This window comes from Hemiscyllium ocellatum, chromosome 1 (assembly GCF_020745735.1).
Source record: "Hemiscyllium ocellatum isolate sHemOce1 chromosome 1, sHemOce1.pat.X.cur, whole genome shotgun sequence".
In the NCBI taxonomy this organism is placed as follows: Eukaryota; Metazoa; Chordata; class Chondrichthyes; order Orectolobiformes; family Hemiscylliidae; genus Hemiscyllium; species Hemiscyllium ocellatum.
Genome location: NC_083401.1, coordinates 105,173,680 through 105,200,268, shown reverse-complemented (window position 1 = coordinate 105,200,268; position 26,589 = coordinate 105,173,680). Strand labels below are relative to the sequence as shown.

The 26,589-nt window shown below is 39.3% G+C and overlaps 1 protein-coding gene across 2 annotated transcripts in view; it reads left to right on the top strand.

Moving 5' to 3' along the window:
* The first annotated feature begins 3,819 nt into the window (after window positions 1-3,819).
* Window positions 3,820-26,589, top strand: part of rhoh (ras homolog family member H) — a 29,508-nt gene continuing 6,738 nt past the window's right edge. The window contains exon 1 of one of the 2 annotated variants that reach the window (XM_060831139.1): window positions 3,820-4,100. The gene's annotated coding sequence lies outside the window, so the exon portion shown is untranslated. Of the gene's footprint in view, window positions 4,101-8,093; window positions 8,155-26,589 lie in introns of those variants that run through there. The other variant, XM_060831162.1, reaches the window with a different exon arrangement.

Below are 26,589 nucleotides of genomic sequence, written 5' to 3'. Positions count from 1 at the left end.
ACAGGCTGGGGCTGTTTTCCCTGGAGTGTCGGAGGCTGAGGGGTGACCTTATAGAGGTTTACAAAATTATGAGGGGCATGGATAAGGTAAATAGACAAAGTATTTTCCCTGGGTTCGGGGAGTCCAGAACTGCGGGCGGCACGGTGGCACAGTGGTTAGCACTGCTGCCTCACAGCGCTTGAAGACCCGGGTTCAATTCCCGACTCAGGCGACTGACTGTGTGGAGTTTGCACGTTCTCCCCGTGTCAGCGTGGGTTTCCTCCGGGTGCTCCGGTTTCCTCCCACAGTCACAAAGATGTGCGGGTCAGGTGAATTGGCCATGCTAAATTGCCCGTAGTGTTAGGTAAGGGGTAAATGTAGGGGTATGGGTGGGTTTCGCTTCGGCGGGTCGGTGTGGACTTGTTGGGCCGAAGGGCCTGTTTCCACACTGTAAATCTAATCTAATCTAATCTAATCTTAACTAGAGGGCATAGGTTTAGGGTGAGAGGGGGAAAGATATAAAAGAGATCTATGGGGCAACTTTTTCCACACAGAGGGTGGTACGTATATGGAATGAGCTGCCAGAGGAAGTGGTGGAGGCTGGTACAATTGCGACATTTAATAGGCAGTTGGATGTGTATATGAATAGGTAGGGTTTGGAGGGATATAGATCAGGTGCTGGCAGGTGGGACTAGATTGGGTTGGGATATCTGGTCGGCATGGACAGGTATGACCAAAGGGTCTGTTTCCATGCTGTACATCTCTATGACTCGGAGCAGTCTGGAGTAAAACACTTCCGGGGCCCTTACCACTCGGTTGTGCCCAATTCAGATTTTCATGCCACTGATTCTGCCCTGTGAGACGTTCCCTATGTTAAGGTCCAAGTCACAGCACCAAATGTTGATATCTGCTTTGTTCCACAAATCCAGACGACATAAGTTTTCTGTACAACAGCAGTAGCTTTATTATTGGATAGCTGGCGAGAGATTCAAAATATCCCCAAAGTAGTCGTGCGTCTACTTTTGGTGACACTTCTTCATGAATCTCTGCCCAATGACAGTATATTTTATAGGAATTAAACAAAAGGTTTATCAGTTACACAGGCGGCTGTCATCACATAGTTTAAAGTAGGTAATTATGAATTTACAAAGCCTGGCCAATGTCGATGTCCTGTGATAACATGTGAATAGATTACAGAAATGAATTATCGTATTATTCATGATTATGTGTTGATGGGAAGAGATTAAGGCAGAAGGGTTTGCCTGCTGTAAATGGGGATTCACATACCTATGCTAATATGGAGGGGAAGTAAGACAATGGGAGCAGGAGGCAGTTTAACAGGGTTGTGGCCAAGGCTATCAGTCTTGTCTGGAAAGGGAAAATACCTCTGTCTGAGGCTACAGGGGAATCCGCATGTGTGGCTCCACTAGGCTCCATTTCTAAGATACAGTCAGCCTCCCCTTACTGAGACATTCTGTCTGTATTGTAAGAGGGCAGGCTTTCAGTTGATACTGCTGTAAGTCCTTTGGTAGTGGAATGTTTAACCTTTGAGTCCCCAATGTGTCCTGAAAGAGAAGTAAAGCATGGAACTGACTCCTCTGTGGCATTTTAACTTCCTCACCATGATTGTAATTTTTGGCTTCCTACAGCCACAATCATATTCCTTTGTTCAAAATTTGACTCAAGCCATTGGACAATTTGTCTTATAGTTTGGCTGTTGCTCAATGTCACACTCAAATGCATTCTGCCTTGAAGACTGAACACATTGGAGATTTTGTTTCAAGCAAACACAGGCCTAAGGGGTGACATAGCTTTTAAGGATTTGAACATGATAGATATGGTGAATATAGAAGTGTTGTTTATAAGAAATGGGGACAGCAGAAGACTGTATGACCCTTGAAACCCACTCTGCCATCTAATACTCTCATGGTTGATCTTGTGCGTTAACTTAACTTTGCCATCTGATTCATTATCCCTTAACTCCCAAGATCACCAACATCAATATCAACATTGTATATATTTAAAGGTAGAGAATTTCAAAGCTTAATCCTCTGAATGAAGAAACATCATCTTTTCTTCAGTTGGAAATTGTTAAACCCTTATCCTCAGACTATGCCACCTAGCTCCAGATTCTGCAGCGAGTACAAACAGCCTTTCAGTATTTATTTCTGTTAGACCCTTTCACAATTTCAACTTGTGGAGAAATCCAAAACTAAGGCTCATAAATATGGAACAAAACAGAAATTGCCAGGGAAATTCAGTAGCTCTGGCAGCACCTGTGGAGAGAAAGCAGAGTCAACATTTTGGCTCCGGTGAACCTTCCTCAGAACAGTTCAGGCCCTTTTTTTTCTGAAGAAGGGTCACTGGACCCAAAACATTAACACTGTTTCTCTCTTCACAGATGCTGCCAGACCTGCTGAGTTTCTTCAGCAAATTTTGTTTTTGTTTCAGATTTCCAGCATCTGCTGTTCTTTATCTTTTTGGTCGTGAATATGGGATATTTCTAATAAATTGAATGCAAAATTTCCTGGAAAGAGCCTAAAATGGAGGACCCTTCAGGAGTAGTTAAGGTACAGTGATTAGCAATGCTACCTCACAGGACCAGGGACTTGGGTCCAATTCCACCCTCAGGCAACTGTCTGTGTGGAATTTGCACATTCTCCCAATGTCTGCCTGGGTTTCCTCTGAGTGCACCAATTTCCTCCCACAGTCGAAAGATATACATGTTAGGTAGATTGGCTGTGGTAAATTTGCCCATAGTGTACAGGTTAGATGATTTAGCTAAGGGGAAATGTAGATTTATAGGGATAGGGTGGGATGTTCTTTGGGGTGGGGGGGGTTGGTATGGGCTGAATGGCCTGCTTTCACACTTGTGGGAATTCTAAGGCAAACGACACAGATGTGTTTAAGGCAGGACTTCCCAAACTCTGTGAGATATAGCCTTGAATGTTCGTACTTGCTAATTAAACATTTTCTTTTTTAAAAAAGACCAAGTATCGTTGCAAATATCATTCCAACAGGCTAAAATACTCTTGATCAGACATACTGATGACCCACAATAGCCAGACAAACAGGTTACAGTTGACAAATGCAGCTTATTTTAATAATGAGGTGGCCCAGTGAAAAGGTAGGTGCATTTTACTTAAAAACTTAGAGAATTAAACAGGGACCTTTTTCTCCCCTGATCTAATCCTTTCCCCTACCCATACTGTCACAGCTCTGGGATCACAATGGGAAAACAATTGGAGAACGTTGACTGACAGGGAATCCAGATAAACAAATCAGGGAGAAAGGAACCTATATGAATAGGCTTTAATAAAATAGAATGGAACTATGTGTGGGACATAGACACTGATATGACGTGTCGGGCCAAATTACTTTGTTTATGTGCTATAATTTTAGGTAGCATCTAATCACCCTGTTGAGAGCTGTTATTTCACACTTCTGTAGCAGTTAGGACTTCAAACCAGAGGTTCAAGAGGTAGGGATACTGCCACTGCACAACATGAGCTCTGTGCCGTGCTTCCATGTGTCATTCAATAGTGCAAAAACACGTTGAGGAAAAGGTTTAAAGTCAGAAAGCTTGATGCACGCGTACTGATCACCATTACATTTTCAATGCTGTGAATGGGCAGAAATCAGTGAGCTCCATAAGGGGCCAAGTCAAAACAGTGAGACATGATTCTTCTAGGGGGATTCTGCAGCTTTATGAATCAGGATCACAACTACCTCTGCAGTTTTGTTGTCCTTTAGGGTTGCTGCGACATAGCAACCACAAGCGGGTACACTAGGTGAAACTACAACCTACAGCTCTTTTGATTTGATACTTCTGTGGTACAGGATGTCCTCGGTGGAGGTTTGTAGCTAACTCAGCTCCAGTCTCTGAAACGACCTGACCCCAGTGTTGTTGAGGATGTGTTGGTGAGCGTTGAGAACCACTGCTCAAATTGAAGAAGATTCTGTTCGGTGTAACAGATGGATACTTCGTGTCTGTAAACAAAAGGGCAAGCTGAATTTGCGAGCAGCTAGTGGCGATTTGAGAGGATTCAGTTTATGGGATTTGGAAGCGACGCTGTTTTGTATCAATCCGACGGAGCCGAGGAAGGGGGGCGAAGGCTGAGGTAGGTTGGCGCATGAAACCCATTAAAACAAAATCACTGGGCTTTCTTAAAGAAAATAATAACCGAGGCATTGTAACTGTCCATATTCGCGGCTTTTAAATATTGACTGGTTCCCTCAGAAACATTTAGCCCATTTAGTAAAACGCTCAATCAAAAAGAGATAAAGAAAATCTCAATGAAAAGCTTCCTCGAATAATTCAAAATCAAAAATGTTAAAAAGTGAACTTTATTTTTGTTTAGGTTCAGATGCGAGGAAGTGTTTGTTCAATTGACGAACAATGAGCCTGAGAGTTTCAATCAGTATAAAGAGAGCGTTGTCGCTCTCCTCGCTGTTAATTCGCACAATGTACATTTCAAGGGAAATTTAAATCCAAAATCAAGAAGTTTCTCTTGGCTCTGAAAATGGTTTATTCCTTAGTATAGACTCCCCTCGTTCTTTAAAGGCGGCCATTTCTGAGTTCCGTTGCATTTAATCACAGGAAGGGCACAGGTTTTCACACTTTTTAAAAATCAAAATGTGATCAATAAACACATTAAAATATCAGCAGCGGAGGCAAAATAACCAAAGGAATCTTTTTGCCGAATTTAGCAGCAAATTAAACCGTGGTGAGGAAATTAACGTACTTATGAACTATAATGCTCCTTAGGAAAGGTGGCAAAAATGTGATAACAATGTGACCACCAGCAATAATGTACAGTAGTAAGTGGAAGATGTCGCTACAATGTGTGGCAGTCTCCAAGTACATCTAAGACAAAATGTTTCTAATGTACTATGCACAAAAGCTACCCAAATAATTATAATGGGCGACAGGGAGAAAGGACCTAAAAAAAAACCCCTTCAATATGAGTGAGCACGGGTCTGATATTGTAAATGAAAGTGCGGGCTGGACTTGGTAACATCCCAGATATTTTTGTTTGCAAAAGTGTTGGGATTTATTGCTGTGTTGGCTATTTTGTTGAAGTAATCTAACTAGGTAATAAGAAGAGAAATTGCTGGAGAATTTCAGCAGGTCTGGCGGCATCTGTGGAGAGAGTCCACTTACCCTTCAGAGAAGAAAATATTTCATGCAGTGTTTAGAGAGATACTGTGTGGGAAGGAGGCAGCATTGTTGCCGTAATGATTTCAATCAACTTTGAATACTTAGGTCTTAAAATACTGCAATAAATGTATTTGGCAGTTCAGATATGATTACAAATAATATATCGTTTTCGATTTCTGCGCGCTCAGTCTTTGAAGGAAAGCTTGAAAATGGGCACTTGGGTGTGAATTGTGCAGTGAAGCATTCGGGCAATAGGCCTTTCACAATCGGGGTGATGATGTTCTGCAAATTAGACCGCATTGGACAGGTTGACAAGAAATCAATTAACTTCTCAGTGAGAAGATTGAATTGCGAAGCAATAAAGCAAATGTAACTATGCACAATTGTTTTAATTTGCAGCTGGAATATTTAAAGAGATTTTAAAACAATTAATTAAGTTGGAAACCCTATTAGAGAATGTAGTGAGAACTCGCATTGAATTCCAAACCCAGATTTATTTAGACCAAGGTCGCACAAGCAAAACAGTAATTGAAAAGAAAAATTACAAATTTTTTTGGTACATAGTTTTAAAACTTCAGCAATAAACATCTGTTATATTACTTGATACTTAGAGTAACCAGTGCTATATAGGAAGGCATCAATGAGAAAGAAAATAACTTCAAAAACTTTTCGAGGAAAATTAGTTGGGTGCAGAAAATACATTTAATGTGTTTACCCCCATTTGTCAGAGACATGATTGTACTGTGGCGGTGGTTTGTTACGTATAAAATTCCATGAGCTGCACACAGGCAAAAACGTGGGTGGCACTCATTGCTATGCAGTGTACTATCTAAAATAAATACTTGTTCCATACAGCCAAAAGAATTATAGGACCAAAATGTATCAAGTGATTGAGATTTAAGGGTGAACAAAAGAAAAAAAATGTTGCCGGCTCATTGATGTTTGTCAAGAAATGAGTTTCCTCCATGATAACTGAAGGAAACAGCTGTGAGACAGCTAACTTGTCCAGGGCCTCCATTTTCTGTAAACCTTGATTCTGAGATCCTTCTGGAAGTGCTTCAAACCCATAATAAATGGGACCTCATAACTGTTGGTAAGGATAATATTTTCATTTTGTTCATGCATGACCTTAGAATGTAAGTATGATATCAAAATGATATAATTTTACTCAGACTCATACATGTCTACAAGCACAGCAAGAGGCTGTTTGCTCTATCGTGTCGGCGGTCAACCAAATCTCTGACTACTCTAATCCTATTTTCCAGCTTTTGACCCATCGCCTTGGAGGCTATGCAACATAAGTTAAAATCTAAACATTGTTTAAATATGGCAAAAGTACGTAAACTAACCAGCTTTTCAGGCACTGAGTTCGAAACTCCCACCACCCTCTGAGAGAAAAAGAATCTCCTTAAAACCCTCTTAGCCTTCTACCTCGAAGCTTAAACCTATGCTCCTGGTTTATTTTATTTCTTCAACTCACTTTTCCATTGTATATCTTAACTATATGTATTGGGTCATTTTAATTATCTTGCTCCTTCCCCTTTACTGTTTTATTCACTATCATTTACTTTTAAGTTCAAAAACAAGAAGTAAACGTTAATTTTCTTCAGTTCTGCATTTTCAGATATTTTTCTTTCTTCTTATATCCCTCTATGGAAACTTGTTTTATGCTAGAAGATAGTTCCCATAAGCATCAACCACCTCTGGTCAGTAATTATTCTTTCTATGTGAATGGACACAATGAGTGTTAGCTATCTACGTGATCCTCTGAGAATGCTATTGTCCTCGTCCAAACCAAATGTGGCACTTCACTGCAGGGATCTCAGAATTAGTAATGGGCTGATGGCATCCTAGGTCATTTTCCATTTCCTTTGACCCCCAATTCTCTGCCCCAAACAAACAGATCCACATACTACGCCAGTGGTGTTTCAGCTAAATGCTTATCTGTTGATGTGGTTGGGATCAGTTAACACACTGAATAGGGTTCATTTGGCAAAGTTAACTTGTTCCAGGCAAAATGTCTGGAGAATGCTATCATGTAACCTTTTGGAATATTTGGTTTCTGAGTAATTCATGTCTGTGCCATTTCAAGATCCGTAAGTGGAAAGACCCCAGATAAACACCAAAATATTGGTCAGTGCATTAAGAACAGGAGTTGGGATGTCATGTTGTGGCTGTACAGGACATTAGTTAGGCCACTTTTGGAATATTGCATCCAATTCTGTTCTCCCTGCTACAGAAACAATGTTGTTAAACTTGAAAGGGTGCAGAAAACATTTATAAGCATGTTGCTGGGGTTGGAGTGTTTGACAATAGGCATGAATAAGTTGGGGCTATTTTTCCTGGACTGTCTGAGGGGTGACCTTTATAGAGGTCATGAGGGGCATGGATAGAGTGAATAGCTAGGATCTTTTTTCTGGGTAGAGGAGTCTAAAACTAGAGAGCATTGGTTTAAGATGAGAGGGGAAAGATTTAAAAGGGACCTGAGGGACAACTTTATCATGCAGAGGGTGCTGCGTGTATGGAATAAGCTGCCTGAGGTGGTAGGAGCTGGTACAATAACAACATTTATTAGGCATCTGGATAGGTTTATGAATAATAAGGGTTGAGAGGGGTATGGGCCAAATGCTGGCAAATGGGACTAGATTAATTTAGGTTAGCTGGTTGGCATAGACGAGTTGACCGAAGGGTCTGTTTCCATGCTATATATCTCAGTGACTGTGTAAAACTGTTCCGTAGATCATTATAATAACTGAGCATGAGCAGAAATGGTAGAGTTTAATTTTGATTTAGTACTAAGTGGAAGAATAATTATTGTTAACGGTTCTGGTCAAGTGAGCCACCCACGAAACATTAACTCTGATTTCTCTCCTTGGATGCTGCTAGACCTGCTTTTCCAGCAATTTCTGTTTTTGTTTCTGATTTACAGCAGCTGCGGTCCGTTAAGGATTTTATATAGGAAGAATAATTATGTTTTCTTTCATGACTGCTCTTCAGTAACTTGTCACTAATATGTAAGTAAGTTTGTTTGGTAATCTTTTAAGTTTGTTTACTTTTTATGACAATAATCAATCATTCTGTATTAACATAATAATGTAAGTAGTAAAGTGATGTTATGGTTATATTCCCAGTGTAACATTCCAGTGAACAAGAACTTAAATTTAACATGTTAATTTGATAATTTGAATTCACTTTTAAAAACCTAGAAACAAAAAGTAAAAATGATGATAAAGCTGTTGAATTACATAAAAAATCTAATTAATTAATACCTTTTAGAAATAAAAGGCTGCTATCCTTGCCTAACCTGATCCCTGGAACCACACTAACATAGCTAACTGTCCTTTGAAGTCACTCAGTTGTTTCAAACTTCCAAAAACAGATGGGTTGTCATGATAGCATGATAGATTTTGATTATTTTCCAATTAACAGCTTTTTCTTTCCAAATTTAAACTGAATTCAAATTCTCAAATTTGCTGGGCTTTTAACTCTTGGCATCATTACTTATGAGTGAGGACAGTAAATGTCCCATTAGCTGAGTTTCACTTAGGTATACCTTGATGTTGACATCACCCAAATTCACATGTGAACACTCTTTTTCAGGAGATGTGAGAAGGTGTCAGAGGATGATATTTCCCAGTCTGAATAAATATGGAATTAAAAACTCATCTCAGTAATTTGATTTGATTAGATTAGATTCCCTACAATGTGGAAACAGGCCCCTCAGCCCAACAAGTCCACACCAACCCTCCGAAGAGTAACCCACCCAGACCCATTTCCCTCTAACTAGTGCACCCAACACTATGGACAATTTAGCATGACCAATTCACCTAACCTGCACATCTTTGGATTGTGGGAGGAAACCAGAGGACCCGGATTGTTAGCAAGATATTTCCCAGTTCAGTTACGTGTTCTGAAAAAGGGTCAGAATGAACTTGAAACATTGATACTATCTTTCTCTCGACAGATGCTGTCAGACTTGCTGAGTTTCTCCAGTACTTTCTGTTTTTATCTTAGCTGTAAAGTCTCCTGGAACTTACTTGATTGTAGGAATGTTCATTGATAATTGATGCTACATGGAAAAGATTTTTGTTTCGCATTTGAGTCAGTTGTGATTTTACAATAATTCTGGCTGGCAGAAGACCCACCTGCACAGGTTACGTGTTCTCACCTTCAATAGCTGTGTTTTCAAATATCTAGTCCCTAAACACTGGAGTTGCCAACTGAAATAATTCAATTTCTTCATAGTTCTCTGCTGCTTTAGGAATATCCTTGAAATGTTTGACCCCTTCAACCAAACGTTTGGTGACATATTCTAATATCTCCTTCTTACACGCAGTGTCAACGTTTGTCCAAGTTCTTTTTATTCTTTCCTGGGATGTTTACTTCATTGGTAAATATAGCATTTGTTACCCAGGAACTAAATGGCTAGTTGGCCTTTCCGAGGGAGGTTAAGTGTCATCTCCATTACGCTGACTTTGGTATCAATTATAGACCAACCAAACAAGGGATTTCCTTCCCTAAAGGATGTTTGCACACTTTCTTTTAACAGCAGGTTTATTACTTGAATTCATATTCCATCAGCTACCAGAGAATTGGTCAGTGCCTCTGGATACTAGTCCAGCAACATTAACATTCCCCCACTCTGTCCCCCCGATCATAATTCTGTGAAGCACTTGGGCATTCTAGTAAAATCTCTAGTTCATGTTTCACTAGGTTCTTCAGACTGCAGCTGTCATATTTCATCATTCAGCCATAGTGAAACTGAAGCTGTGAAATACAACCTCATGTTGATTTCACACATAAGTGCAACTTAAGTGGTTTCGTATCTAAAGTATAGCAACTATTTGCATAAGTGTTCAGCCAAAATTGTGTTGATCCTAAGAAACCTAAAATTTTGAGCTCATTCTTGAGCAAACTAATATTTGATGAGGCGTAAACTTTCAATAATTTCCAATGTGGACCTGATAACAATCTTGTGGATGTTTTGTTCAGAAATTGTAAGTTGGGTAAATTATAATAAATGTATTAAATATAAAGTTATATGACAACCATATCCATTATTTTAGATAACTGTATAGTCACTATATTATTTAAAGTAATATTGTCAATTGTACACTACAGATTGTAATGGTGGCTGAAGAAGGATAAAATACTAATTTTGCACTCACCAAACTGCGGTATACCCACCAAACGTAATGGGTGGCAACTCACAGGCTAATGAGCATGCAGTCTGAATTTTTATCCCAACTTGTGTAAGAATCATGTGATTTTTTTTTGTTTGCAAATCACGTTTATTTGGTGTGCTGACATAATGTCATTTTTGTGACAGATATAGTACTTTCTTTTAGCAACAATGAGGGCTAAATAGAAGAGTTTAACAGTGGAATGTATACCCACTTCAGTTTAATCAGGCTAAATTTGGTGTCAAATTAAACTCTATAGCTTAATCTATGTTTATATTAACCTCCAGACTCAACTATTCCAATGGTTATCTGGCCAGTCTCTCATCTTCTACTCGATAAAAGATAATTTAACGTTCTACTGCACATAGTCTAACCTGCACCACGTTCTGCTTACATTAACCCTTCCCTATTTTCCTGGTGCTGGTGGACTTTAAATTCAATTGACAAACACTGAAATTGAAAGCTAGTTTCTGAAATGGCAGCCATGGAGTTATCATCAGTTTTGAGTCAAAACCCATCTGTTTCACTATTATTCTTTGGTGAAGGAAATCTGACCGCCTACCTGGTCAGGCTGACAGATTAAGATTCCAAATCTTCAGTAATGTGGTTGACTCTTGTCTGCCGCTGAAATGAAAATCACTCAGTTCAAGGGCAGTTTGGGATGTACAACAAACATTGCCAATAATTTCCACATTTCGTGAAAGAATGAGTAAAAATTGTTGAAACTGTTTTGTCTTAGTGTGTCCCTTATTGAAGACACAATGAGATAAAAGACAGAAAGGGCATGTTTCCCACACTTTAACAACCCCTGGTAAAGTCAATTCTCCTAATCTCTTTCCTTACTTTTACATTGACTCACCAGAGGTAAGGAGTTTTGTGATGTTAGAAACATCTATTAAATATGCTCTTCTCCACTATTGTAAATCATAAGAGTAACGTACTACTCTTGGAATCATTGTGGTAATTCAAAGCGACATACATTGAGGCTTTAATGCCCTATAATTTATTAAACACACAAAATTGCATATGATGCAACAAACTCAGCCAAGTTTATGACTTGTACAATATATTATTACTTCTTTACTTTTGTACTCTGTACCCTTTTAACTCAAAATTTTAATAGTCCTTTCAATGGCTTTATCTACTTGCACTTACACAGACAAGGGTTCATAAATTTGAAGCACTGCTTTTATTTGTTGTTTGGTATCCTTTCTTTTGTTGGTCAAAGCATTGGTCCAAGAATCGGGAGACATTTGTTAGGCCACTGTTGGAATATTGCATGCAATTCTGGTCTCCTTCCTATTGAAAGGATGTTGTGAAACTTGAAAGGGTTCAGAAAAGATTTACAAGGATGTTGCCAGGATTGGAGGACTTGAGCAATAGGGAGAGCCTGAATAGGCCGGGGCTGTTTTCCTTGGAGTGTCAGAGGCTGAGGGGTGACCTTCTGGAGGTTTATAAAATCATGAAGGGCATGGATAGGATAAATAGACAAGGTCTTTTCCCTGGGGTCGGGGAATCCAGAACTAGGGGGCATAGGTTTAGGGTGAGCGGGGACCGATATAAAAGGGACTTTAGGGGCAACTTGCCTGTATGGGATGAGCTGCCAGAAGAAGTGATGGAGGCTGGTACAGTTAAAATATTTAAAAGGCATCTGGATGGGTATATGAATTCGAAGAGTTTAGAAGGATATAGGCCAGGTTTTGGCAACTAGATTAGGTTCAGATATCTGGTCGATATGGACGAGTTAGACCATAGGGTCTGTTTTCATGCTCTATATCTCTATGACTCTATGTTAATCTGCACTATTCACTGCCTGTATCATTCCATTCTTCATTTTCTTCACAATAATTCATATTAAATTACATCTTCAACTTATCTTCCCATTCTGCAAACTATTTGACAGTTCTGCTCATTGATTGGCAAGTATTTCTGTTCTATCAATAAATTTTGAACTGTGTTTCCTACATCAAGATCTGAATAATCTACATGAAAAAGTAAAGTCACCATTGTCTTTTCAAATTGTAGGGCTGCTGTTTCATTTGAAAGAAATAACTGGTGTAGATTTAACCCGAGGGTCACCACACTTCAGGCAATGGGAGCGGCTGAGAAGGTCAGCCCTTCATGCTAACCTTTGCATGTGTAGAAGTTGAATCCATGTTATTGTCGTCACTTCATATTACAAACCCACAGCTAAAACCAGGGGCAAAAGTAGATCCAGTATGAACCTAATCCCCTTACTTGTTTACCTCATCACTTTGTTTCTGGACCAGTGACCTTGTTTTTGTCCACGTAGCTATGACTCCTTTTATATCATGCTTTGAACTTTTCTCACAAGCCTATTCTGAGATCCTTAGCAATGCTTCCTGAAAATGTGCTACTTCTACATTATTCCTTTTATGAAGCTAAATAGTTATCTCATGAAACATGACTTATACTATGCTGGCTATCCTGGATTAACCTATCCATTTCTAAATGCTCACTTATTATTTCTAATGATCTTAACATTTAAAAAGAGTTGATACAGATTTTATTTTTTTTAAACAAATACTGTATCCTTTCTTTCCAATGTTTCACTTTCAAATTCACAGAAATTATCAGGAACCCTTTGTGGGGATTTGGATGTAGGAAACATTTAATAAACGCAGCTAGGGGGGGATGTTATCTTAGATAGACTAGTGGCATTAAATGAACCATAAGGATTAGATTCCCTACAGTGTCAAAACAGGCCCTTCGGCCCAACAAGTCCACAATGACCTTCCGAAAAGTAACCCACCCAGACCTATTTCCCTCTGACTAATACACCTAACATAACGGGCAATTTAGCACATCCAATTCACCTGACCTGCACATTTTTGGATTGTGGGAGGAAACCGGAGCACCCAGAGGAAGCCTGCACAGACACGGGGAGAATTGCAAACTCCACACAGACAGTCGCCTGAGGCTGGAATCAAACCTGGGTCCCTGGTGCTGTAAGGCAGCAGTGCTAACCACTTAGCCACCGTGCCACCCCAAAGCACAAAGAAATATATTTTTTTCTATTTCCATTCTTTATGCTCATTATTCTTTACGAGGAAACAAATCCTTCTATTTTCTATCATTCCTAATTTAGGACCTTACAAACGAGAGGTTTGATTGCTGGGCTGTTTTGAGGAATTGCAAAAGAATATCCTAGGAATTTCCTTCTGATTCTGCGGTCTCATGATACTACAGAATCTTAGAATGACAGAAGTGTTGTAACTCAGAAGGAGACCATGCAACCCAATGCACTTGCACTGACTCTTCAAACAAGCATCATGACCTAATGCCAATCTCCTGCTTTCCCGCCATACCCTTGCACATCACTTCTATCCAAACAGTCAGTCGTTCAATGAAGCCTTTTTGAATCTCTCAATTGAACTTGCCTCCACTGCATTTCCAGGCAGTGCAATCCATACCCTTACTACTCTTCATGTGGAATACCATATATACTTGAGTAATAGTCGATCTCATGTAAAGGTCCACCCCCTATTTTTGGCCAAATAACCTCAAGTTTTCCAGGTATCTCGTGTAAAAGTTCTTCACAGATAACAGATCAACATTTATGAGTCAGTGTGCCGGCCGTCACGTCCTGCTCTAGCCTTCCAGTCTGCTGGTTGTTCCGCTCCACTCGCGGTCTCCCAGTCCGCTGGCTTTTGTGTTCTACTCTGGGTTTTCATAATTTGTTTTTTTATTCGTTTACAGCTCAATTGGGCTTCTGCTAATGATATGGTATGAATTTTGATGAACATGAATATCAGCTGCCAAAAGTAGTATCTATGTAAAAGTCAATTCCATAAATTTAACCGAGTATTTATGTTAGTTGTTTTTTTTCGCAAATCACTTTAAATCTGTGCTCTCTTTACAAATGGGAACAGTGTCTCCCTATCTACTTTATCAATGACCCTACTAATGATCTTGAAAACCTCTGTCAAATCTCCTCTCAGCCTTCTTCTCTCCAGTGAGAACAGTCCCAACTTCAATCATTCCTCATAACTAAAATATTCTCATTCTTAGAACCATTCTTGTAAATTGTTTCTGCATTATCTCCAATATAATCACATCTCTCCTATAATGTGGCAACCAATACCCTAGCTGAGGTTTAACAAGTATCTTTTACATAAACATTTTAACATTTATTTGTATTTTACAGCCAGTTTTTGTGAAATGTTGAATGATGCTTAAAAGGGCCGGCTTTGGCTTCATAACAATAAGATTTGCACATTACATTTATATTTTGATTATAATTCTGGTCAATGATTGATTATAATGTCAATTTTTAAATCAATATTTACTGGATGGAATCAGATGAATTCATGATACAGAAATAAGCCATTCTCTATCAGTTGTAAAGTGCACGGCAGCTTATTCCCACTTTCTAGTTTGTAGTCTATAATTCTTGTAGGTGATGGCATTTCAGATGCACATTCAGGTACTCTTAAATGCAATAAGGTTTTACATTAATAACCTGGGTTCCAAAACAAAAGAATTGACCTGAAGCTTTAAATTTGGTTTCTTTCCACAGCTACTGTCAGATTTTCTGAATATTTCTAGAATTTTCTTGGAAATTACATTGTTGAACTTTCTGCATATCTTTTTACCTAAAGCAGTTGTTTTTAATGTTTTTAGAAAAGTAATTAGCCTACTTGAGGTTTTTTGGTTCGGTGTGGAACTGTAAGCACGTAGAGAGCTATCCTCTGGAGTGAAGCACAGGCCTCAGCCTGACTATGATCTATGCTCTGCGCCTAGACAAGTAGCCTGGTACAGCTGCAACACAAAATTCTTTGGTAGAATGTGCTGACAATGATAATTTCAGCTCAAAGAAAGGTATCACTAAACTGAATGTCTGACTTTGAGATTTAACATTGATCGTGATAAACAAGTTGATCTTTGAAGCTTTGAAACGTCCTGAACACAGGAGCCACTTATACACTGAGCATAAAATGCAAACGACCAGTGTTAATGTCTGTGGTCGCCATTTTGAAATGTGAAAATATTTCTGTTCATCGGTCACCATAAACACTCTGCTGTGTCTCGGTATGTCTTACATTCTTGTGCATCTTCCTGGCTACATGCCTCCCATTGCCTACTTGATCCCATGTGCTACCTTATAAGATGAATATAATCCAAAATGTGTATCGCTGATCTTAAAAATTGAAGCTGACTCCTAATGTGAGTATCATGAGCTGAAAAATGTATGGATCTGACTGATACGCTGAGTACAGTTTTTAAAGTGCACATTTTGCAAACACAAACAAGGATCATGTTATAAAATGGGTTGACTTAAAATTGGATTTTATAATCCATAAGTCATTTTATATGAAGTAATTACATTTTTTGACTATTTTCAATGATATGCAGACTACCTCTAAAGGTCTGGAAGGCTGGTTCGGGATGCAGTGTATGCCAACAGTGCGGTTTCAATTCCTGTATCTGCTAAGATTACCATGAAGCTCCCACCTTTTCAATCTCACCCCTTTACTGAGGCACAGTAACCCTCCACCACCAGTTCCCTCTCTCTCTCTCTCTCTCACTGATGAGAGGGCAGCCGTCTGGGACTATGGCAACTTAGTGGACTCCTAATCTCAAAAACAAATCAAGAACTCTATGAAATTATGTTGATTTGTAAATTTATAAAACTCAATCCTGAACTATACCAAAAATGGGGGGAGGGGGGGAGCCAGTAGTCGCTTTCATCTCGGTGTATCTATACATCCATATGCAAGAAGTTTCCCATTTCTGAGCTGTCCTCCACTTGTGTCTGGTCCTTTATTATTCTGGGGTTACTTTACAAATCAGAAAGTGCATTTGGGAAGTTTGGATGTATGATGTCTAAATTTCTGGCACTTGTCACTGGTGGTTAGGGTTATCAACTCAGAACTTAGTATTTTGCATTGCAGACGGTGAAATAGTCTTCAGATGCCGCAAGTTTATTTTCTAAGCTGAACAATTTTGGGTCAGTTGTGTTACGAATAAATATAAAGCCATTTTGAAGTTATGAGCAGACCAATTTGCAGCTTGACTGTACGGGTAGGGATAATGAATGAACTTAATACGGGTCAGCAGTAAATGGGGTGATGTTCTATGACTTATAAACTTGAGCCTTCTTTGATTTGTAGAACAGTATAGAAAGAGGCCATTCAACACATCATATCTTTTCACACTCTGCTAGAACTATCCAAATTCCCCACAGTAATTTCTTTTTCCTTCAAGAACTTATGTTTTAATGTTATCAATGAATCTGCTTCCACCCTCCTATCTGTTCACAAGTTCCAGATCAAAACAACTTGCTGTAGGAAAAAAACATTTCCTGTCACACCAGGTTCTTTTGACAATCACAAAAATCAAAACTTTTGGTTACTGACCTTTCTGTTTCTTGGGGCAGTTTCTCCTTATGTGCTTTTATAAATAGTTTTCATGACATTGAACACTTTTATTAAATTGCCAGTTAACTTTTCTAAGATAAACCCAAGATCTCCAATCTCTTTGGGTAACTGAGGTCCCCAGAACTGATACCTTTCTAAGGAGTAAAAACATAAAATTCTGCAAATACTCATTACGTCGTGAAGTGTTTGTGGGGAGAGAAACAAAGTTAACATTTCATGTCAATGACCTTTCACCAGAATTGCAAAGAATTAGAACTGTGACAGGGTTATCAGCAAAGGGGAGGGGGAACAAAATGGAAGGTCAGTGTTGGGGTAGAAGGCAGGAGGAAGTAAATGACAAAAGGAATGATGGTACAAGATGAACGGAAATGGTAATGGAACAATAAATAGAAATTGGTCCAGATTTTGTTATTCCAGTTCACATTTCCTCTAGGGGAATTCAGAAGATTGTGACTTGAGCTTTTGCAACTTCTGCTTTGCTGTCCTCGGAAGCTAGCATGTGTCCCATCAGGGCTAAGTTGGAAGCCTGCCAATCTTTATTTTTATACTATCCAGGTTCATTGTTATCACCTCCTTTCCTGCTACCTTGGCTGTATTTTTCAATTTTTAGTAAAGACCTGTCTTCAACTCATAATGGCAGGATGTGATCAGTATTCTGTGCTGGGTCCTCAACATTTCACAACTTATATCAATGATTTGGACATGGGAATTGAAGGAATAGTAGCTGAATTTGTACATGACTCAAAGATAGGTAAGAAAGTGTGTTGTGAAGAGAATATAACAACACAGATTAATATAGTTAGGCTGAGTGAATACAAAAATCTGGCAGATATACTATAATGTGGAAAAATGTGAAGCACTTTAGAAGGGAGAATAAAAAAAAAAGTACTTAGAGTAAATGGGGAACGATGGCACAAGTCTGAGGTGGAGAGGGGCATGGATTTTCCAGTGATTGAATCATCACATGTTAGTATCCAGGTCCAGCACATAATCTGAAAGGCTAATGGATGCTAGCCTTTAGTACATGTGGAATCGAGCATTAACATAAGGATCAAAGACAGAAAGTGTTGGAGAAACTCATTAGGTCTGTCTGTGTCTGTAGAGAGAAAAACAGAGTTAATGTTTTGAGTCCAGTGACACAAAACTGAGTTTCTCCAGGACTTTTTGTTTTTGTTTCAGATTTCCAGCATTGGCATTTATCTATTCTTGTTATTGAAATAAGGACGCCATGCTTCAGTTATACTGGACCTTGGTGAGAGCACCTCTTGAGTACTGCGGGCAATTTTGGTTTCCTTAATTAAGGAAGGATGTGAATGCTATGGAGGCAGTACAGAGGAAGTTAACTAGATCATTTTCTGGAATAAGTAGATTGTCTTCTGAAGACAGGTTGGACAGGCTGGGCATGTTTTCACTAAAGTTCGAAATAGCGAGAGATGATTCGATTCAAATATACATGATGGTCAGCATGGATGAATTGGACTGAAGGATCTGTTTCCATGCCGTATTACTCTATGATTCTATCCTTCATGGTCTTGAAAAGATGGATATGGAAATATGTTTATGAACTGGGGGACACTAGTGGTCAACCTCTTAAGACAGGCATGAGGGGATTTTTTCTCTGAGGGTTGTGTGACATTTGATCTCTGCCTACAGAAAGCAGTAGCAGTGGGGTCATTGAATATTTTTAAAGGTAGAAGTAGGTGGATTCTCATTAGAAGTAGATGGAATGAAATGGATCAAATATTATCTGGGATAGATGGAAATTGCATTAAAATCCTAGTACTCTCCTCTTAAGGGCAGAGTGGGTTTACCTACATCAAATACGCTGTGGTGGTTCAAGACAGCAGCTCACCACCACCTTCTTAAGGCCAACTATGGGCATGTAATAGTGCCTACATATCATTTGTGAATTTTTAAAAAGTGTGTAATTTGGAACACTGATAGATCAGCTGTGATCTTATTGAAATGGTGGAGCAGGCTTGAAGGGCCAAATGGCCTACTTCAGCTTCTAAATCTCATGTTTTGTAGCTCAGTCTTGATGCCTGTCTTTACAAGAAATCGAGGTCTTGTTTTTGGTCATTAATCAACCGAACCATTTCTTTGCAAGCTCTTTTATGGTTCCCTTTTTATTTTTACAGCTACTCTATTTTTATGCTCTATCATTGCCTGACATTAATTTGTTCTAAACCACTGCATTTTCTATATTTAGCTCAGTATTTCTACTGTATAATGAATCTTCCAATTATCAGAAGCCTCCATTTTCTGTCTCATTTTAGCTTCTATATATTTTGTAAACCAGTCAGCTATAGATTTGGATGTTCTTTCATTTATCCTCATTAAAATGTGTCCACTCTGTACCTAAGTCGATTCTCCTTTGAAGGATTCCCATTGTTCAATTTAATCTGATAATTACACATTGCTAGACTAGGCTTTGTATTTTTACAGAAGCTATTAAAAAGCCATTTTTTTTCTTGAGGTGTCGCTCATGGCCAATAAGACACAGGAGCATTCCTTGAATAATCTGGGACTGGTTTAAAGAAATTCTCAGGAGTACAGACTGAGGGAAATTGGTTCACATTAAGGGATCGGATATTTACTTTTAAATGTGTGCATGCTGTTGAGCAATGAGAGCAACAAAATGTTTACAATTCTAACCTCACTGGCCATACCAGCACATTATTTTGCCGGAGTCATTGAATAGTAATCAGAGAAAAAAAATTCTTACAGCATTTTCTTCTTAATCAGAAAAAATGAGCCCATCTGGAGCACATATATTGCCATCCAGATTGGCATCACAAAATTCAGCACTGGAAATTTTTGTTCTGTATATTTCAATATTACCATTATCCATTAAACCTGGCTGGATACTAAATAATATTTTATCAAAAATATAAATGCAACAAACTCTGCTCCCAAGTCAATAATGCCATTTCTCTTCCCGCTCACTGCATGAGGCAGAATCAGAACATTTTTACCTTCAAACCAAAGGGACAGTGAGATGAACTTCTGCTTTCAGATCTGCTGCATCAACAACTACCTAATTTCACCTCTGAGACAATCTTGTTTCCATCCCTGCCTCAACTCAGCTGCTGCTGAAATCTTAATCCACCCTTTTGCTAACTCTTGACCAATCACAAATATCTCACCCACCAAAAACCTGGGTTCATCCAAAATTTTGCTTTTATGCAGGCAATGCTCTCTCTGAGTGGTGTAGTTACACTGCTGCTCTGAGAGTTCACGCATTGTGACCGGCATGTCGACCCCATTTGCAGTGTGGACTTCTAGTTCTGAGAGTTGCAGATACTTGCAGTGTTAACCATAATGTTTGCAGTGTACACAATGAACATTGGGCATACTTTTGTAAAATGCCGTTGGGATGTTTGTCATGAAGTGGCACTGTAGACAAAAAAGTAAAAATAAGTAAGAGAGAATTACAAGTTGCCTTAAAAGAAAACTAAAAACCTTTTAAAGAGAGACTTAATTTAATAAAATCAATGACTTAATATATCTCAGCAATTCTTCAAATTGCTTCATAAAATTGAATGACTTGAAATGTAATGACTGTTGTTATATTAAACATAACATTGCCCAAATTACTTCTTCATTAAGGAGCTGGAATTACATCTGCTCATATATGCTCAGAATTTGCATCAACTAAATTTGAATAACTGACTTTCTTTTATACTGGCAATGTTCACATGAGAAAACACAGTTGTGGGATACATATTCAGTGCTAGTTTACCTCACAAAGTAGGCGAGTTAGAACTGCCAATGTTGTATACACTTCGTCTTTATTAAGATAATGTGCTTGCAAAATATGTCATAAGAACATTTGGTGGAAGGGTGTTTGGTTGACTCTTTATAGCCGAGTATCACAGCCTTTCTGCCTTCATTTCCTAGCTGGGAAATAAAGGATATTCATGAAAATTTCAAGGACACATAACTTATTCTTTTCTATAAACATTGAGGCTCTTAGACAAGTCTTGAATACCTCTCCTGGGCGGCTCCCTGAGCAAGCTGCAAAACCACAGTAAAACTCAACCACTTCCAACAATGCAGTGACTGACTAGAGTAACATTTTCTTTAAAATGTCTATTCACTTATGTATTTTCTGAAATCGTTGAATGTTGTGATTGGAGGAAGAATGCATCCAATTATCCAGTTTTGAATATTGCAGAAAAAAAGACATGTTCATGAAGCTTTTCATCATGTACTCTACAAGACAAACACAACAATACCAAACTTGAAATGATCACAATAACTTATACTACAGGAAAAAAGGATGCTGATTAGTTGGCAAGTCTCTTTTATTGGCTGAAGTATTGCCATAGAAAAAACTACTGAGTAAACTATAGGCTCCAGAAGCTTCCTGGTAACTTTACATTAAAAAGGGACAAGGCTTGAACATATTCTGTTTGTTTTCAGAGAATGTGTCACTGCACATGAATGTGTGGTGCTTCTAGCTAATATAAATGAGCCACGTTGCAAACTCGACTGATTATCTTAAGTTGTTGGCTACATTAGCAACTATTGCCCAATCTATGAAATCACAGCTAAGAGTCGCCATTTTGCTTAGGATTTTAAAAGCACATCCTATTTGAGTATAATCTGTATTCTGCTTATGTGGAACAACTTCAGGAGCTTGCATTTTGTTTTGATAAGTTAATTGCAGTGACATATGGCCTATGTAATTAGCATAACACCAGAACCAAAATTGATAAATGATTTGCTCAATTGGGTGTGAAGCTAAGTGCCTTTTTAAACTGTTGACAGCATCCTCTTTTTGTCGAAATTTCCATTTGTATGACCACTGCATAATAATAGCTTGAAATTACTTGCTCAACCTTTTCAAATTTTTGAGATGCTTTGCCTTTCCAGGATTATTTGAGACAAGTTACACTTGCCACGTCCAAAAGTGACGACGTTTGGCTTACATACAATCAACATGATCATGCTGAACAGTCCTGAGTATGCTACAGTAGTCACCAGTTTAAGATAATCTTTTGAGATCATAATGTGACTGTCCTGAGCTTGCTAGAGGTGACATGCATTCATGTACAGGGACACATTCTCCAAAAACAAAAGGAATATATACAAACCTTCCAACATTTTTGTATTTCCAGTGAGCGTGAGAAGCCTAGAAACAACATTGTTGTTTTCTCCATTGCAACACCTCAGCCAATCGAGGTTAACTTAGTGCTAAGAATCCTTTCCTTCCATAGCATAAACTATTCGGATTATATGCAATTTGGCACATTGTGTTTCCCTGATGATAAGCTTGGGCAACTTGCTCCTCCTTTCAGCCTTATCCAGATTTCTTACTGCAACTGTGGTTCTGCTGTGAAAAGTCTGAATCAAGTGGTTCAAATGTCTTGTTAATCTCCGTTTCTGACAACTGTTGGAAGGTAAATAGAGTCTGTTTCCTAATAGTCATGTTGATTGGAGTCATCATCTAATTGTAATTAATGGATAGGTGATTGTACTGGAGAATAACCTGCAGATTAGGCTGATTCTCCAAGTATGAGACCCTGGTTGCTATGGATTTTTCTAGATGCAAATCAGAAGTGAACATTACTGAGTAATTTACTTTAATGGTGCTATTCCTGTAATGTTTTGCTATTTGAGAGCTTGACATTTACCTCATTATCTTTTGTAAACCTTTTATGTATTTCATAAGTACATAAGAATTAGAAGCAGGTGTAGCCTATTCAACCCACTAAGCCAGTTCTGCTACTCAATGATATAATGGATAATCTCCAATCACAAAACCTCACTCCTGCCTAATCCCATAGTCCTTGATTCTCTTAGACTCCAAAAATCTATCAACTTGAACACAACTAACAATTGAGGAGCTACAGCCCTTTAAGCTAGAAGATCCCAAAAATTCTCCTGAGTGAATAAATTCTCCTATTTTCAGTACTAAATGGCGAACCTTTTGCCCTGAGACCAAGTCCTTAGTTGAGTCATTTAATTCATAACCTAAATAAAATATGATAGAGATGGCAGGTTGGGTGATGTGGTGCAACTGCAACAGGTGGAAGCCTCTGAAGTGAACAAATCTGTAGAAAACTTTGGACTCGATTTGAGGAGCTTCAATCTGAACTGGAGACATTACACCTCATCCATGAGGGTGAAACTTACTTGGACACTTTACTTCAGGAGATGGACATGTCCCTATATTAGGTAATTCAAATTTGGTCAGTGATCAGAATCAGGAGGCTGTGATTGGAGGTGAGGCATTATAGGGACCCAAGAGAAAGCTCTTGAGAAGTCTCTGTCCCAACATTTACAAAGTTCTTGCAAACGGCGTGGGAAAGAATTCGGACTTGAGGGGGGATAAGCGAATTGACCATGGTACAGGGAGTCATTCAAGTGGGGGTAGAAAATAGGAATGTAATCATGGTAGGGGACAATGCAGTTAGGGACATAGATACCATCTTTTGTTTCCATGAACGGCAGAGGACATGAATAATATTTCAAAAATACTAAATAATCAAGGGGCAGAATGGGGAAGGAAATAAATATAATAACTATAACTTGGAAAAATAATGAGCCTAAAGGTTAATGAGTCTGACTGGAGATTATAACGATTGTAACAAGGTCAGCCAGGTGAACCTCATTAAATATGAGTTCCCTGATTGGGTCTGTTAACCTGCTAGGGCTTTTGTCTGAAACATCAATTTTTCTGTTCCTCGGATGCTGCCTGACCTGCTGTGCTTTTTCAGCACCACTCTGATCTAAACCCTGAGAGTTAAGGACTGTCAGACATCCTGACACCATGACAGGGAGCTGCATCAGTGTCAAAGACTCTTCACATGTAAATAAGGAGTGACTTGGTGATGGGAGAACGGCCTCTGTGAAGATAGTTCAGTGGTGGCAAGAGAAAAGCATGCTCCTAAAACACTTGTTTGCAACAGTCATCATTGAGGTAAAAACAATGACTGCAGATGCTGGAAACCAGATTCTGGATTAGTGGTGCTGGAAGAGCACAGTAGTTCAGGCAGCATCCCAGGAACAGTAAAATCGACGTTTCTGGCAAAAGCCCTTCGTCAGGAACATCATTGAGTTGTGGTAAGCATTTCAGGCGTCATGCCATTATATTGGAAGTTTCACTTGTTTGATCCTGCTGTTGTAGACTGGGTCCAGTATGTGGAAAAAAAACATTACTTTTTCTGGGGAAATGACATCGGGAAGATGAAAATCAACGAATAATTCTCTTGTAACCTTGCAGTTTTTTCCGATATTGGCAACCTAACCTTCCCTGAGGCACTGGATACTAAAATCTTTCAAGAGTTAATGGATTTCAAAGTTTGGGAGAAGATTTGTAGATCGGGTGCTCGTTGTTGTGGTTCTGTTCGCTGAGCTGGGAATTTGTGTTGCAGACATTTGTCCCCTGTCTAGGTGACACCCTCAGTGCTTGGTAGCCTCCTGTGAAGCGCTTCTGTGATGTTTCCTCCGGCATTTATAGTGGTTTGTCTCTGCTGCTTCCGGTTGTCAGTTCCAGCTGTCCGCTGCAGTGGTCGGTATATTGGGTCCAGGTCGATGTGCTTATTGATTGAATTTGTGGATGAGTGCCATGCCTCTAGGAATTCCCTGGCTGTTTTCTGTTTGGCTTGTCCTATAATAGTATGTTGTCCTAGTTGAATTCATGTTGCTTGTGATCTGCGTGTGTGGCTACTAAGGATAGCTGGTCATGTCGTTTCGTGACCTGGACCCAATATACCGAACACTGCAACGGACAGCTGGTAATGACAACCGGAAGCGGCAGAGACAAACCACTATAAATGCCGGAGGAAACATCACAGAAGCACTTCACAGGAGGCTCCCAAGCACTGAGGATGTCACCTAGACAGGGGACGAAATGTCTGCAACACAAATCCCAGCTCGGCGAACAGAACCACAACAACAATTAATGGATTTAATTAAGAAATATTATCACTCCAAGCTTCCTCCAATTCTGAGATGGTATTGACTTTACTTGGCCATTTGAGAATTCAGGGAATCGATATCAGGATTCTTGACTAGGTTAAGATGAATAACAGAGGCATGTGAATTTTAATCCTTAATGAGACACTGAAAGACCGTTTGGTATATGGGATTAACGATGTAACCATGCAAATGTGCCTACTAACTGAAGCCCAACTGGACTTCAAACATGCACTGTAACTGGCTTTATTATTGGAAAATGTGGCATGTGGAACACAAGAGTTTCAGGGTATTCCGATGGAAGTGGATACCCTTGCCAGTCCAAATGAGCTTGGGGAACACCACTTGAGTGAAGGCAATTGCATATCCTATCATATCTTGATCAGAGGGACTTTGATCAGCCCACAGCATAACCTGAAAACAAAGCCAAGCCTCGGCCATCTGGTTAAAATTTTCTTCAGAATCCCAGCTGGCAAGTCATTGTAGTTGCTGCCAGTATGCGGACACAGACAACAAAAGAGTCCCTGGACTTAAATTTAATAAGAGAACTCATATAGTGGTATACAGCAGAGTATGCAATCTGGAAAGTCCACCTACATCTGGTTTGGAACAGTCAAATTGCCCAGCAACATCCAAGTCAGAACTAATCAAAATAAACATCTGGTTAAATGGTTATCTGGTTCTCATGGAGGTCAATAATAACTTGGCCATTTCAGTGACTGCAGAACCAGTGTTTAACAAGTTAAGTTTGTGCAGAATCTCGGCTATACTGAGAACCTATACCGGGAACCTTTACAGATGAAGGGTACAATTTCAGTTCTGGTCTTTTATGAGAAGCAGCTGGTTCAGTTACCACTGATTGTAGGAAAAGGCTTGACCCCAAGCTTGATGGTTGAGAGAGATTCATCTAGATGATCTCAACATTTTTCCATTAAAAAATGGCTGTTTGAGTGAAGTCCTAATTAAATACCCAGAAGTTTTTCAGGAAGGGACTATAAAAGGAGCCAAGGCCGCCTTGCATATTGACCAGGAATTAATTCCATGATTCTGCAAAGCCCACCCAATGCCATTGGGTGCCTTATGGGCAAAAGTACAGGCAGAAATTAGAAGGCCAGAAAGCAAAGGAATCATCAACCCAGTCCAGTTTGGGCCATCATTTATCAGCAGGGAATTTGAATATTTCCTTAAGTTGAAGGCTGGCCAATATATAAGTACAACTGCATACCATTCATCATCCATTGGTCTGGCTGAAAGAGCAGTCCAAGCTTTGAATTTTGGTTTAAAGAAACAGCCGACAGTTTCACTAGATAACAAACTGTCAAGGTTCCTAATTGATTGTAGAATCACCCCCTCATGCAACTACAGGGATAGCTCAAGAAGAGTGGCTAATGTGGAGAAGACTCTGCACCAGGTTAAATCTGATCTTCCTGAACCTGGTACCGAGTCTGAATTGGCATCAGGAACACCAATGCTAGGCACAATACTCTGCTAAGTGAGAGAGAAGTTTACTTCAGGGACTAAGTTTAATGCAGGAACCTCGGGAATGGCTATGCACGAGTGAGGGGCATGGTTGACGTGAGGTCAGGTCTAGTGACTTAGAAAGTTTGGCTGGGTGTGATGGTCCTGAACAAACATGTAGACCGTATGAAAACTGCAAACTCACAAATGGTGCAGGAGCAAACCTTAGCTCCTCAATGACCTTTCCGACTATTCCTGAACACATAGGCCCATATCAGAGGTAGGGTTGGAGGAATCTGACCCAGTGCTAAAATGCCCTAGTAGGAGCTACAGAAAAAAAGAACAGGTCTATGTCCTCGGACTCAGAGGGGGTGGGATGTAGCCATGCGGACCTCATAGAATATGATTTCCCTAGTTGGGGCTGTTAATCTAGTCCAATCAGGGAGCCCTGGCAGAGATATGATAAGAACAGGAGTATCAA